Source organism: Phaseolus vulgaris, chromosome 8, assembly GCF_051622355.1.
Source record: "Phaseolus vulgaris cultivar YP4 chromosome 8, ASM5162235v1, whole genome shotgun sequence".
NCBI lineage: Eukaryota > Viridiplantae > Streptophyta > Magnoliopsida > Fabales > Fabaceae > Phaseolus > Phaseolus vulgaris.
In genome coordinates this window covers 5,804,691-5,819,627 of record NC_143505.1, presented here as the reverse complement: position 1 = coordinate 5,819,627, position 14,937 = coordinate 5,804,691, and positions in this window count along the sequence as shown.

The window sequence follows — 14,937 nt, the reverse complement described above, 5'->3', positions numbered from 1 at the left end:
GTATTATTTTTCTTAATTGAATCAAGCTCAGTTTTAATGGCCTTATCCCAATGTTTAGAATCAGGAGCACTAGTAGCTTCTACAAAACTTATTGGATCATTCTCAACTAGATAAGTATAAAAGTCATCTCCAAAAGATGTGTTCTTTCTCTATCTTTTACTTCTTCTAACATCCTCACTCAAGGTATCACTAACACTATCTATAGGTTGTTCAGATGTACCACTACTCTTTAGCGGAAAGATGTGTTCAAAGAACTCGGCGTTTTTTGTCTCTACTATAGTGTTGCGTTCAATTATATCACTATTAAGAACTAGAAACCTATAGGCAGCACTATGTTCTGCATATCCTCAGAACATACAATCAGATGTTTTAGAGCCTATTTTCCTTTTCTTAGGATCAGGTAACATCACTTTATCTAAACACCTCCACACTCTTAGGTATTTCAAATTAGGTTGATAACCTTTCCATAACTCATAGGGTGTTTTACCAGTTTTCCTATGTGGTATCCTATTTTGCAAAAAAACACGCAGTAAGCAAAGATTCACCCCATAAATTATCAGGAGCATTAGAACTAATAAGCATGACATTCATCATTTCTTTAAGAGTCCTATTTTTCCTTTCAGCTACTCCATTAGACTCAGGTGAATACGGTGGGGTTACTTCATAAATAATACCTTCTTTTACACAATAGTCATTGAATAAAACATATTCACCACCTCTATCTGATCTAATTCTCTTAATTTTCTTATTCAATTGATTTTCTACTTCCGCTTTATAAGTTAAAAACATGTCAAAAGCTTCATCCTTATGTTTAATTAAATACACTTTGGTGTATCTAGAAAAATCATCTATAAAAGTTACAAAATAATTTTTACCACCTTTAGACATGGTTTGTTTTAAATCAGCAAGGTCGGTATGAATTAAACCAAGAATTTCAGTTTGACGTTCTACAGAGTGACATGTTTTCCTCGTTATTTTAGATTCTACGCATACATCACATTTACTATTTTGTTTGTCATGCATGTTGATTAATCCTAGTCGTTGCAATTTTATAACATACGAAGAATTCACATGTCTTAATCTAGCATGCCATATATCATATGAGTCAACAATATAAGCAGAAGATTTAGATTCATTCATAATCTCAGAAATGTTTAATACAAAAAGGCCTTGATCACAATATCCCTTTCCCACAAAAACATTGTTTTTTGTCATAACAATCTTGTCAGATTCAAATGACACTTTAACTCCAACTTTGCTTAGTAATGCCACAGAGACCAAATTAACTCTAATTGATGGCACATGTAGCACATCATTCAAAGCTAGAGTTTTATCAGATGTGAGCTTCAGAAGAACTTTTCCTTTTCCTAGGACAGGAGTTGTCCTGGAATCACCGAGATATACTTGTTCTTCTTCATCCCCCACACTTGTGTAGGAGGTGAACACATTTCTGTTTGCACAGATGTGTTTGGTAGCCCCAGAGTCTACCACCCATTTGCTCACATTTGTCACAATGTTTACTTGTGAAACGACTGCCACAATAGTATCTTCCCCTTCGGCTAGATTTGCCTTAGGAGGATAGTCGTTTTTGGCCCTATGTCTCCACTGGGACGAGAGAATTTGTTATTAGGTTTCTTTTTGTGATCAAATTTTTTCTCGTACCTTTTTGGAGCTGGTTTGTCTTCTATCACGTTTGCTTTGGCAGACAAAGCTTTGGCGTTTGCAGCAGCGCACTCCTTCCTGTTTGTGTCTTCGATGATGATGTGGGTGATCAGATCTCATAGAGACATTTGTTTGTGTATGTGCTTCAGTTGTTGTTTGTAATCCATCCAAGATTGCGGGAACTTTTCGATCAAGAGTTCGAACACGAATTCATCCGGCAAGGTTATGCTTTCAGTTTTGATATCTTCAATCAGCTTATGATATTCGTTTATTTGGATTTTGATGTCTTTGCTTTCGATCATTTCCCAACAGTAGTAGTTTGCAATTACGAACCTTTGTCTAAGGATGTCTTCAACAGTATATTTGAGGATAAGAGAATCCCAAATATCTTTGGCATTCTTATAAGAAGCATAAACATCGAATAGATCGTTAGATAACACACTGAGTAAAGTGTGACGGGATACCTTATTCGCATGGATCTAGTCAACAACTTGTTTTGCAGCCGTGGTTGAGTCGGGTTTGGCAGTTGTAAGTGCATGAGCAACTCCGTACATGTCCAATAGGGTGGACACGCGTTCTTGCCAACGTCGGAAGTTCTGACCGGTGAAGACTTCAATTTTGGAGACGTCCGGAAATGGTTTCTCAAAAATGGTTTACGTTGCGAAAACAACATTTGACGGTCCCGGAGCAGTGTTGTCGTTGTTGTTCGGATTTTCAGCCATAAGTCATTACGATTGTATTAAAAATAGGCTTTAAAACGAACAAAATTGGTTTCCCGAGGCGTGAGTAATCACTGTTTATAAGGACTTATCCGCGGTGTATTGCGCAAGTCCCCCAGGATAAAACAGGAACTTCCCAGAGATTTCTGAGGATCAGAACTAGCAAGTTACTCTTTGAAAGAGTGATACCCAATGGAACCCAATATAAAACTTAAAATAAAATAAAGTAAGTGAGGAGAGAGAAAGTGGAAAAATGAGAGGAGAAAAGAAGCTTCAGAGTGGGTGAAGAAGATGAAGAGAGTGAATGAGAGAGATGTGCATTTTGGAGAGGATGGAACCCCTCTTTATATAGAAAGAGAAATCAAAAATATTTTGTATCTCCGTAACAGAAATCAATTGCTGTTACACCTCCAAAACAGAATTTTATTTATTACTACACGTTTAACTAGGCAATGGGAGATTAAACTGTTTTTCTGTTTTTATTTTGCAAAACCTAATTCTGTTTTACAACATTATTCACATAGAAGTTTCTCATAACACCTTTAACATCTCAACTAATACTCCTAATATTGGATAAGCTATTAGAGTGTTTACAAATTAAAAATACCAAAGCCTATGGCCCTTAAATAAAAATTGTATTTCTCAAATACTACAAGACACAGAATCATGAATATTTGACAGGTTAGAATTGTTCAATATCATCCCTATTATACACAATTCCACAACAAGACAAAACAACTTTATAATTAAAGCAGTGTTAAGGAGCATTTGTGCAATAAACAAGGTTATAATTTGGACGAGTATAAAATGTGTGGATACCTTATTGGTTTATGTTATCCAATTATTAGGGTTGGTCAATTTGCTTTTGAAATTTCGTGTACAAACTTCACTTTGATGTTCACCAATTGATTAAGAAATTTAAAAGTAGCTTTAGAATTTTCCTAATGTCACACTCTTTTTGCATCATAATAACTTATTATTTTCTCTTCAATTATCATTAGTTTATGAGATAATCATGATTAGACCTTAAGAAGAGGAAAACATATAGATATTTAGGTGATATGTGTTCATTTCAGAATTTCATTGCTGACACATACCATCTTATCTTATCTTTATTATGGAAACCCTACTTTGTTAGTTTCCACTGTTTTCTTCCCTTTTTCTTTTTCTTTTCATAACTCTAATTTATTTTTAAAAAATCAATTCTTTAAATGAATCTCAATAATATCTTAAGAGATATTCATAATTCAAATGAATATTATTATATAATTCAAAAATATTGAAATAATTAGTGACTAATTAGAAACAGTGACCATGATGATAACTTTAAAATAACTATAATCTAATATGTTGCATTTAACCTTGATAAGAGTGTTTATCCATTGTTAAAACCCTAAGGAGATTACTATGATAAGAGTCTTTGACCAAACCAATTTAATATATCAATTAACAACAACTAAGTACATAAGAAGTCAAAAATATTATCACATGATTTTAAGGAGCAATCTTAATTAGTTAGACATGTTTTACATGCAACTCATCAAATCAAACCTAATTTTTCTAAGAATTAAATTTCACCAACAAAAGATGTGCATTATAGAAATTTTTATAAAAATAAAATATTTGGATCATTTATTTTCTCCAACAACATATTGTGCTGAATAATTATCTAAATAATATGATTTACTCTAACAATTCCAATCTAAACTTGAATTTTTATTTATTTATTTAAAAACAAAGGAAAGAAAATTCTAAAACATTAAATAAAAAATCTTATCCTGAAAAATAAATATTTTGAATAAATTTCTAGAAAAATATATATTTAACAAATAAAAGTTTAGAAAGTTAATTGTATTGAAGAATAGTATTTTATAAAAATACATATATTAAAAAATAAAAATTTAGTAAACTAATCATATTAAGAAATAAAATTATTTTCAAAATATTATAATTTTAAGAAATAATTATTTAGAAAAAGTAATTATTTTAAGAACTAATTAATTAGATAATTAAAAAATGTGAAAACTCAATTTGTTAGAAAGTTAAATATTTAGAGAAGTGATTATTTAGTTTTGTATTGAATTAAAAATAATAATTTTAATACCTATTTATTTATAAATAAAATAAAGATTAAGTAAATGTAAAAATAAAATCTTATATTAAAAAATATTCTAAGTCAATTTTTAATATTACTCTTATAAATATGTTAATTATTATATTTATTATTCAAAAAATAATAATTTAAATTATATAAAACGGTTTTCACTATTTTTTTTAAAAAAATATTTTTATATAAATTTTCATACCAAAATTTCAAAAATAAATTATTTCAAAATTTATAAATGTTAATTTTTAACAAATTTTTTTGTGTACATATTTTTCTAAATAATAATTGCTTAAAATTTATGTTTTTGTAAATAATTATTGTGCTAAATTATTATATTCCATATAATTATTTTTCTAAATAATTTTAAAATATATAATTTCGAAACCAATTTTATTAAATAATTATTTTATTAAATTCAATATTATTAGTTCTCTTTCCTTCATTTTTGAAGAAAAAAATTAAAAAAATCACTAAAATTTTAATTTAACATTTTCAACCAAATCGAGAGTTTCTTTTACCAACATTTTCCACGAAACATGGATTCTTATTCCTTAGCACGTTTGATTTGTATAGGCGCTGTAGGGTATTTTTTTAGGTTCTTACTGTTTACACCCCCACTTTAACTTCTTTTGTTTAAAATAACACTTATCCTTATTTTCTCTTTCTTGTTTCATGTTCCAGAATTTTTTAGAACGTTAAGAAAGTAAAATTTATTTTTGGTAATATTAGTAAAATATGTTTTAGAAAATACATTTCAAAAAATATAAAAGTTTTAGTGAAACAATTTCTAGAAATTCTTTTTATGTTCTAAAAAATACTTCTCAAAAACATCTTTTTTCATTTCAATTATAATTTTCGGAAAAAAATTTATAATCTTTAAAGTAATGTTTGAAATATATTTTATTTCTTTAACGTTTGTGGAACATGAAACAAGAAAAAAAGAGAAAAGAAAGATAAATATATATCATTTTAAATAAAAAAAAACATAAATGGGTTTGTGTTTATTAAACATGAAAGTGTATATAACAATAGTCTTTATTTATGGACAGACTATACACATAATGGCCCACTCGGCAAAAGAAAATGGCAGTTTCTTTCTGCACCCCTACATTTTTCTTCCTGCACCCCCACAATTTTATACATTCCGAAACTGACCTCCACAATTTCGGGATCTGGAAGTGTGTTACGGATTCATCAATCCGGAAGTGAATCATGTTGCATTCCAGATGAGGGGGTGTTCTGGAAGCAAAGTTTGCATAAATTATTTATTTCTGAATTGCTGAAATTGGAAGCCTAATTTCTATTACGGATTGATGGATCCAGAATTATTTTTTTCAATTATGGATTTCTGAATCTGGAATGCATATTTTGAATTACGGATTGCTAGATCCAGAATGGTTTTTTCAATTATGGATGTTTTGCATTTTTTTATTTTGGATTAACACTATCATTCATGTACTACTGGAAGCATCAATCCGGGAGATTACCGGATGCACCAATCCAAAAATTTACCAGAAGCGTCAATCCAAAAATTTATCGGATTTCATAATCCGGAATAAAAAAAAAATAATTGTACAATTTATATAGGAACAGTTTTGTCTTTGCGCAACCTTGTTGGGTGCAGGAAGAAAAATGTAGGGGTGCAGGAAGAAACTGCCAAAGAAAATACTTGAGTGGACTACTTACTGGGCTTCAACACGAGGCAATTTTTGGGTGTTTCTTCCTGCACCCAACAAATGGCTTCTTGAACCCCATCATTTTTTAAAAAGACCATTTTACCCCTTTTAAAAATATTTTCAAAACATACTTTTCATAATAAATTTTATAAATTCTGGGTTTATCATTAGAAATTAAAAAAATGTCTTCTCAAAAAGATATTTTGAAATAGTTTTTTGTCTTCTAGATATCATTAGATGATTTGGTTGTTCATCTTTTGTGTTAGAAAGTGTGAATGTGAGTTGAACAAGTCTTAATTAACCTGAAATTCAAAGACACATAATGTGGAAATTGAAAACCAATGAACCCTAGTTATTAGTAGAAGACATGGTGTGTTTAATGTGTTTTGTGAAATGAAAAACACTCACAAAAACTCAACATCTTGAAAAAAATATTAGTCTAGACCATTAATGTTGCTTTGAGATTCTTATAACAACTTGTTTGGATTCATTAATTGCAAAACTTTTGGTGGGGACAGAGAATTAGAAATAAATACTCCATGTTCAATGAAAGAGGTGATTGATGAAGATGAGAAGAAAGTGGAATATATGGAGAAGAGAATAAGAAAACAAACTCATCATATTCATTCTATTGGATAAAGGATATGACAAAAGTTATTTTGGATATTTCTTAGAAATTGCATGGTAGTTTAATTGGGTGTTTGATTAGATCACTCCATTTTCCTTCAAAATTACTATTATTAGTTTTAAATTGTTAGGGACATTATGTTAGAATAAAGGTATATTACAATAAATTTATTAAATATAAATTAATTTTAAAGATAAAAAAAATTAATTAATATACTCATTTAGTTAGATACTATTTTAGAGACTATAAAAATCACGTGTATTTAAATTAGTTTATATTATTGATATATAGTTTCTAAATTGGTATTTATTAGCTATCAATGTTTTATCTACTAACTATTTAGAAATAAATTAGATTTTAAAGTTGGTAGCTAAAATCTTGATAGCTTATTAGATACCAATTTAAAAACTATATATTAATAATATAAATTAATTTAGATACAAATAATTTTTGTAGTCTATAAAATAGTATATAATTTAGTTAATGTAGTAACAAATTATTTATTGAATATAAAAATGGTTTTTATTTAATAATTTTCTAATAATGATATTACCAACTTATAATATTTAAGTTAGATTTAAAGTTCATTGTCCTATGATGATATCTTATTTGTTGAGTTTATTGTATTACAAACTATCGTATTTTTTTCTAATATTACATTTGAAATGTTTAGTTTTTAATGTGAGAGATGGGTTGATAATCTCATATTACATATATAATCAACTAAATTAAAGTATATAAGTGAGTGTAAATTTTATCTTACCAATTTAATTTTACAATAATAAGTTAAATTTAAATTTCATTTTTTAAAAGACGGTTAAAAATACTTTATAATTTTTTATTCATACCTTATCTTTGATTATATTTCAAAATTATAAAAAAAAAATAAAAAAATTATCATTTACATATTTTAGGAAACAATTTTTTTATCAACATCTATGTCTTGAACAAAGAAAACATGATCAACATATTTGTAATTAACAATAATGTTCTGTACAGAGTGACAGGTATAAACTAATTACATCCTTTTGGCTTACGTGTAAGAAAAGCATGGTATATTTGACGGGTAGGAAAGTCAAAGATTTAGAAAACTAATTTAAACAAAAACCCTAATCACGTTTAATGATTCAAAGTTTGATTAAAATAAAGGGATACTAGATTCCTTGCTAATATATGACTGAATATGTCATGCATACTATTTTCTTTATTCAACATTTTACTTTAACTTGGAGTTTAAGTAATACAAGCTTAGTTAAGTAAAGTTTTGGATAATTTTTTTTCCATTATGCATGCATGATAAATTAAATTCAAACAACTTGGATGAAATTTTAAATTATGTGATTGTATAGTAAGAAGTGTATTAGTAATTTTTTTAATTATGATGTAATAAAACTAAGTTTTTACATATTAAAATCATAGAATTTTGATGTCTCTTCTTAATAACTCTGACGAACAGTGGAATAACTTAGGAAGTATAGTTGGGTAGCATCTCAACCCAGAGACCAAGTATAGTAAATAATAATTTCATTTCTTTGAATCTTCTCAATTCATTCATTATGATATAAAGAAAAAGGTCATGTGTTTTAAATACATAAAAAGAAAACAATGAATTATTCTCTAAAAAGATCTCTATCATAAAGATGGTGTCTTAGGTCCTTAAAATATTTAATGAATTTTATATTATATGAAATGAGGAAATATTCCTTCTCATAATTTTTAAAAATAAAATAATAAAATAGAATATATTATTAATAAGAGTAAAATCAAAGAAGAGTTGTATAAAAAAATGGTTATGAGAAGAATTTTTTTTATATAGAGATATAAATAAAATGAGATGTATTAATAGAAAAAGATTTGTGTAAAAAAAAATATTTATGAGAATAATCCCTTTCATTAGCGAAGGGAGAGAGAAGATGTGTTATTGTGGGTTAATAATTGTAGTATGGAAAAATATAAATATAAAACTGAGTCATTTATGATTTTAGTAAGACAATGTATTTAAAAATAATAATGAAATTGTATTTCTCTTCACTATATATAAGTTTTGCGATAATGAGATGTAGTTTAAAATAGTATAATTAAATAATATTTATATAATTTATGAGAGGATGTGTAATCAATTATATTTGTGGGATATTATTTTAAATTATTAATATTAAAATATGTTATTGTAAAATAAAAGTTTGAATTTAACATACTAATGTTTTAAAATTTATAATTGTAAATAAGATACCAGTGTTATTTTAAATGTGAAAGCATGGAATTGGTACAAAATATCTACTAATTTGATCAATTAATAATTTATATAAAAAATAGTTAAATACTTGTAATGAGATTTTTAATTCTTTTTTTTTCAATTTTCGACACTTAGTGCAATATCTTAATTAAAAAAATTGAATCTAATTTTTCATTTGCAATAATAATTGATGGAGTTTATTGTACCTTCTCCCAATTAATAATTTATATTATCTGTCAAAGACATTAAAATATTAACTGAGTCAATGGAACAATGCCTACGGGTGAGTCAACCCAGGTCAGTGGCATTTTAATAGATATTTTATATTTATTGACATAATATTTTCAAATAAAAGTTCAATAAATATGTCACGTTTATACTCATAGAAAAGAGAAGCATGTGAGAATTAACTTGACAGAATACAAAATAATTAATGAGTTGGGTAGGTTCTGACTTTTAAAGATGCTCAATAAAATTTCAAAATTAAGAAAAAATAGTCTTTTTAATTAAGAAAATTGTGAATATATCAAATGCAAAAATAATCGTGATTTACAAAGAAATTTATTAAATTGTAACACAGAAAAAAAATAATTAATTATTATATTAATTAAATTAAATATTATCTTAAAAATTAAAAAATTATTTATATTTAAAATAATTTATATTATTAATAAAAATCTATAAAATAATTTATAAATTGGTATCTAAATTAGTTATCAGAATTTTAACTATTAATAATTTAGAAAAACTAATTTAAAATATAAAATATTAATAAATAAAATCTTGATAATTAATTATTAGATATAAAATATATATATATATATAATTAGTTAAAAAAACTATAATTAAATTATGACGTATTAAACCATGCGAATAACTTCAATTCAGTATATTGCCTAGCTTAAAACTCATGAATTGTTAAGTTACATTTACACAAATTATGACCTAATGTTTTTATGGTGCATTATAACTTAATTTGAACATTACAAGTTATTATAGCATAAAATTGTTGACTGATTTTGAAATAAACGTGAAGGTAACTAAATCATCTTTGACTTGTGAGGTTAAAACTAGTTTAATGAAAATCATAACTAATGCATACCAGTAATATTTAATATACATTCTAGCACCCACATAACCACTTTTCTCAATTTGATAATATGACGAAGTGCTCCAAATTAGTTTTAATTATTCACATTCTCATCAAAGTTTTTTTTATCCTAACAATACCACAGGGATATTGCAATATAATCATTTTTATTTTTATTTTTTTTTAGTGTGAAGCCAAAACCAATTAAGCTGAACTGACTAGACACCATGTTTTAGTGAATAAGTTTAATCATTGTGCCCCTTTATAATCTCTATTTAAAGATATCATTGTACTTATAATTTGACATGCAACAGAAAAGAAATGTAACTGAGAGTTTTTTATTCAAATAGTGATTACATCACTGATAGTTTTTTATTAAAACATCACACCTAATGAGGTTTGTCTCTCTGAGTGACCAAATCATTGAGAGTTTTATTTAAATAAGCTGTCCAACGAATTTGATTTGCCCAATGACCAAATCTTTTGAATTTTTAACTAAATAAATTTCGTCAAACGACCAATTCACTATAAGCTTTTATTAAACCGTTCGTCCAATGATCAAAACTCTCATTTTTAATTAAATTAAACAAATTTTGCCCAACGAGAGATTTGCTCCCCAACAACTCTACAAAAAAAAGAGAAATTATGCAAAATAATGTCAGATCCTATTTTTTTATAAAAGTTTTCATGTTAAGTATCATTATGCAACTTGACATCTCAGCTAGACTAATATTTCAAGCAACAACAATCATTTGCCATCACATGGAAAAAAATTATTAAAAAAAAAAGAAAATACAAAAATACGGGAGACTAGACCAAAACCCATATGCTAACAAAAACGATACATAGGTAGACTATACCTATTCATAAAAAATTCTAAGAACAGACTAGATACCAATGAAATGGTTCTCTATGAATAAATCCTAAATTAACCAACTTATCAGCACATGCATTTCCTTCACGAAAAATATGATTAACCTAAACCTGATTTTCCCACAGTAATTAAGACAAATATTCCATCGATTACGAAACAGAACATTAGTCCTAACAGTAAACGCAACACAAACCAAGACAAAATCACATTCAAGTCAGACATTAGTAAGCCCCATCTTTAGAGCTTCCTCCATAGCATGTTTAACTCCATAAAACTTAGCAACCATAACAATCTGAACTTCAAGAAACACAGAAAAAGTACCAATAAACTCTCTTATACTCTCATGAAAAATACTTTCACAAGTAGCATAACCAGATACTCCTAACAGCCTCATCAATGTTAATTTTAACCTAACCTATTTAATTCAGGCTAAGTTTTTACTTCATGTTTTACAAAACATTGAATATTATATTTCAAAACAACCCCAACTTAACCAAATTTATTCCACATATATTATTCTAACATGAAACAGATAAATACACACAACAATTTTAAATCATTAAAGTTCAAATAAAATTTATTTCAAATTAAAATCAATCAACACACAGTCCTTGAAAAACTCAATACAATCTCACCACATCACATTTTTACCAAATTATCTACCTCTAATTAGATATAAAAAAAAAATTAACTAACTTCCCTTACTTATTTTTAACTTGCTTAAAATAACTTTAAGTTTCAAACTCAACAACTCTCAACATAACCCTATGAACACAATTTTTCAGAAATTTAAAAAGAAGTACAAAAAATAAAATAATTTTAGAAAATAGTAGTTTTTCTGAAATTTGAATAATTAATTTTTTCTACTATTTATAATTTAATACTTAAAAAATAAAATATTTATATTTTATTTTATTATATCATTTCTACTCTTAAACAACCTTTTAGGTCCTTAGAGTTACACTTAAAATAACTTAGAACACTTGAATCCATGATGTTTTTATTAGCTTCATATACCCAAGTACCAAATAGAAAAAAATAAAAGAAGAGTCAATCCTAATTTATAATTTTAATTTAAATATTCTAAAAATCTGAGAAATCAAACCTTGAGAAAAGTCAATAATTTTCTGTGTTTGGAACTGTTGGTGAAATTCACAGACTGATGAGAGTCCTACTCGCCAAGTAAGCGCGTGGGCCCATCCTTTCATTCCAGTGACGCTTCTTGGTCTTCAGTTATTAATGAAGGTGGACCATCTTGGAATCGTTATAGTTTTACTTTGAATAGTTTTATGCATTTATTGGGGCATTTCTCATGTTTTTTTAAATGTGCATGAATAAAAAAAAAAATGTTATGCAAAATATCTTGATACTATGAATTTAAATTTTATTTTAAAAAATATACTCTCACTTTTTTTTCACTTTTTTGACATTTTCTTATGAGCTTTTATATTAAATTAAATCATTTTTATAGTTGATTAAATGCTAAAGTTTTATTATTTTAATTAATGGTTCAACATCTTTTGTCATCATAGTATTGATATGAAATATCTATCAATTTTATTATTGATAATTAAACTTCATTGCAAACATGTTTAACACTTATAGTAGGTTTCTTCCAACCATGTCTTTTTAGACTATGGTTACCAATACATATTAACTTTTTTTTTAAATAAAGTTATGGAAATGTTAAAATTTTAATACGTTTTAGAGCATGATTTCAAAAATTAAATTTATTTTATAAAAACTTGGGATACCATTTGTGATTATAGCTATCTTCATAATGGACTATTCAAAATGGGTCCATCTTTTTACTTATTCATTATTCACTTTTTTTCTGTCTATGATAGTTTGCTTAATCACATCAAAAATATTTTCTTTTAACATTTTTTAAATTATATTTTTCTTATTTCACATATTTATAAACTTGTGGAATGTATGATACACTTAAAATTTATTATATTTAAATGCAAATTGTTAGTATATGTCTATAGTCAGATAGAGTTTTTTAAAAATATACACAAAGTTAAAGTAAACTAATTATTTACCTTTCAAGAATTACTCATCTTAGATTAGCTTGATACAAACTCTAATTTGGATGAACATTATTCAATTGTAATTGTACCGCCCTGGTAGTCGGAAGTGATGACGTGACAGCAAGCTATTATGTAGGCGTGTTGAGCAGGGCCCATGGCTGGCAGAAGGGAAGGAAGTCGGGGGGCTCGTGTAGTCGTCAGTCCTTAAGTTGACGTGCTCCGATCTCTAGCATACCTAAACCGGCGGCCACCAGGTTTGTGATGAAGTCGCCGGAGGCGAACCCAGACGACCAAGTGATCAGAGATCGCCGAAGAGAAGGACATCGCCAGATAAGAATCATAGAAGCTTGTTCAGGCTTTCGAAGCAGAGGATAAAGTCGTCAGATAGTCATTCCCTAGCTAGCCAGAGGTTGAGGTCGGGGAACAACTTACCTTGAACATGCACGACGAAGCAAGAGAGGTAGATCATGGAGGCGGCCGGCGAGACCACAGGGAAGGTGTGTATGAAGGCACCCGTACTCGCCACGCAGAAGGGATCACGCTCCAAGGCAGCTATGCACTGAGTTGTTTCATGCATAAGTAACTTAGCCAAAAGCCTGAAGAGTAAGAAGTGGCGCCCAAGTCAAGGATGCTCCAGATGGTGACACGTGTACAGCTGGATGCGAGCCACGTGTCCAGATGTGTAACTGTCAGGAGAGAGAAAGTGCACAAGTATATAAGAGATTCTAACGAATTTCTGAGGTACGCACGTTTAGATTACTTCTTTACGCTTGCGAGAACTTGAGTACGTTGAGAGAGAATTTTGCACGGTTCCTGAGAGTTCTTGAGTTTTCTCTTAGTATTTGGTGGTTCAGTTGCCGACTTGGGCGTCGGAGCGTGATCGGCCGCAGCGGCGCCGTTCTGTCTTTTGCAGGTTCTTGAGGTGAATCAAGGCGAAGGACCGAAGCTAACACGGTGCAGAAGTCGATCCAGATTTGACGAGGCAAGGCTCCAACGTCTTGGTCAACAGGCAGGATCAGTAATCCTTTTGAAATATACAAACAAAAATATTTTAATCACAAAAATATATATAATTAATTCAAATTATAAGTAAAAGAAAGAAAAATAAATAAATTTAAGATAAGAAGAGAAAACTTGATATCATACTTGTCATAATTCTTTATAAAGAAAATTATCAACATAACTTTAATAAATATTTATTATCAAATATATAAATAAAAACTCAATATACATGCTTTTTAACATTTTATAAATTGTTGCTATAATAATATATAATGTACAATATTAATTTTGGCTAATAAAACATAACATGTAATTATATTATAACATGTAATTAAAACATCTTTTGAAATAGAAGACTACCATGTTTGAATTTAGAGACTAACACATGTGGGTCACATCGTAGTATGTTGGTACTTTCGATTAATTTGATTATCCTATTTATAAGGTTGAACTATGTTTGATTATACTCTAATTTGATCCACCTCACTGTAGTCTCAAAGTTTCCCTCATCATATCTTCACCACTTGACACATCTATCTACATGATTGGGTCACCCGTGAAACCTAAGATCTCGTTGAATATGCTTTGACAAACACTAAATGCACCCATATATAAAACATCTCATCAACACTTCTTAGTATATCATGGACATCAACCATGGACTCTACTCGACCTCACACATAAATAATAAATTATGGGACATGTTCATAACTAAGAATTTGTTTTCTCTCAAATTTATCTTGAAAGAGGTCCAAAAACACCCAAAATTTTTGGTTCAGTTTCGCTTGAGTAAAAATTGATCAAAATTGATTCTCTTTCCACTAAACTATTTTCGTTTGAGTTAAAAAAAAATAAAATTGTTTGAGCTAAAATTTTTCGCTTGAACTAAAACATATTCAACTTTTTATGG